Source organism: Mus pahari, chromosome 10 (assembly GCF_900095145.1).
Source record: "Mus pahari chromosome 10, PAHARI_EIJ_v1.1, whole genome shotgun sequence".
NCBI lineage: Eukaryota > Metazoa > Chordata > Mammalia > Rodentia > Muridae > Mus > Mus pahari.
In genome coordinates, this window is record NC_034599.1 from 17,496,074 (window position 1) to 17,498,582 (window position 2,509).

A 2,509-nucleotide genomic window follows, 5' to 3' on the forward strand; every position below is an offset into this window, starting at 1 on the left:
AGATTGGCCTGTGTGTGCCTCTGTGGATCATTTTCCTGATTTCTAGTTGATGTAGGAGGGCTCGTCCACCATGGGTGGTACCATCCCTAGGCAAGTGGGTATAGACTGCACAAAAAAGGTAGCTGAGCAAAGCAAGCCAGTAGGAGCACTGCTTCCTGGCTCCTGCCTGGTTCTTGCCTGTGGCTTCCAGCCTCTGCTCTGGCTTCTCTTGGTGAGGAACTGCAACTCCTAAGCCAAACAAACCCTTTCCTTCCTCAAGCTGGTTTTGGCCAGTGTTTATCACAGCAACAGAGAAGCAAACTGCCACAACCCCTCCAAGGGGTTTCACAGGAAGTGAGCTATCAGTGACATCACTATCCTCTGGTAATAGGAAGTGACTTAATGTTAAGTCGTATGTGCACAAAAAGCATTGAAAATTAACAAAATTGCACAGTGAAAATGTTCTTCCAGAGAAAATTTATATTTATCAAATTACACAAGGACGATCTAGTTTATTGGCAATTAATTATTCAAGCATTAAAAAAAAACTATAAAAACCTGGATATAGTAGTATGTGACTTTACTCCAAGCACTCAGGAGGCAGAGGTAGGCAGGTCTGCAGGCGTCTGAAGCCAGCCTGGGCCACAAAGAAGAATAGACGATGATAAAAGCTGAATCTGCGCCAGCCAGCGCTGTCACAGCCCCACAGGTTGGACTCTGATACAGTCGTTACCACTGAAAGGAACTGGGCCGTGGGTCTGAAACCACATCACGACACAGGCTTGCGGGTTTGGTGACCACTCAGAGTGCTGGACTTTGGAAAAGCCGGGGAAGTACAAGTGCCCGAGACACGAGGAGCCTTCTGAAGGACCCCTGAGGCCAGGCCCGGGGGACCCCTCCACTCACAGACGGAGTTCACAGATTGTGACCTGACTTCTTGTGCAGCATTGGGAAGATGAAGCTCACATCTGTTTGTTTTTCTTTTATAGATTTTTAAATTAAAAACAAATTTCCATACAATATTCTCTGATCACCCCCCCCCCCCCCGTAGTGTTGGCGCACGCCTTTAATCCCAGCACTCTGCAGGCGGATCTCTGTGTTCGAGGTCAGCCTGGTCTACAGAGTGAGTCCCAGGACAGCCAGGGCTATACAGGAAAAAAACAAAAACAAAAACAAAAACAAAAAAACCAAAACAACCTTTCTCAGACAGACAGGCAAGCAGGCAGACAGACAGAAACAAAAAAGATAACATAAAAACAAACAAAAATATACAAGCAAAAGACCAATAAGACAAAAATGCTCAAACAAAGCAGTTTGAGACAAACAGTCTCTAAAAAATGCCATTAAGTTCATTTTTGTGTTGGCCGTCTATGGCTAGACAAGCGGTCTCCTGTAAAGTGAGGTTTATAAGCCCAGTGATTTCCCTGGGAGTCAGTCTGCCCCTTCCACATGGTTCGGTTCCTTGAGCCCTGAAGGGAGGGCTTTGATGAAGACAGCTGCTTTAGGACCGAGAACTACAAAGTCGCTCACTCTCTGCACACTGTCCGTTTATGGGCCTCTGTTAGTTCTCACCGATTGCCAGAAACTTCTCTGATGAGGGCTGGACACGGCACTGAGTACAGTTGAGTGTCCTTAGGGGTCATTTTTATCGCTGTGCTAGTATTTGGCTTTCCCCTGTGTCCGTAGCCTGTCCTGTCTCAGGTTCTTTGTCAGGCATGTCAGGTTCCATCTTGTGGAGTGGGCCTTAAATACAATCAGAATGGGTGGTGACTCTCACAGTGTTTGTAGCACTATCATCATGCAGGCAGGTCACCACGGTGGACGGCAGGTACTGCAGCTAGACTGGTGGCTGCCTTTCTTCTTCAGAAGCGTGTAGAGTGCTTATGACGAACACTACTCAGTAGGGGGGAGGCTTTAGGTAGGCACCAGTTCAGCTTCTCTGTGTTCAATGAGTTTTGTGCACGTTAGTTTTAGTGGTAGGACCTCTCCATCAGTTTGTAGAGAGTAACCAATTGCCTTGTTATAGCTTGAGGTGTTTGGGGATTTCCATGGGGACACTTTGAGTTTATGATTCAACAAATGGGACACATTCCTGGCACTGGAATTTCACTGGAATTGGTGGTGAAAAAATGTCACTCCACAGTATTTGGTGGTGGTGGTGGTGGTGGTGTGTGTGTGTGTGTGTGTGTGTGTGTGTGTGTGTGTATTTTAGGAAGCCTCTACAGTAGCAGGTTTTCATATGGCCTCTCAAATGGCCCTTAGTACCAGTTGTCCCTCCCCACAGTCCCTCTGTCACTCCTCCACATTGAACGGTTCCACTCCAGTCTCTCCCTCCCCCAATAACTATATATTTTATTTCTCCTTCCTTGGGAGTGCCTCCCCTCCCTCTTAGCTCCTTACTTTGTACCTAACCTCTGTAATTATACAAATCATAGCACACATAAGAAGGCTTAAAAGCTCATACATGAATAAGAGAAAACATACAACATCCTTCTTTTGGGGTCTAGGTTATCTCACTCAGGATGGCTCG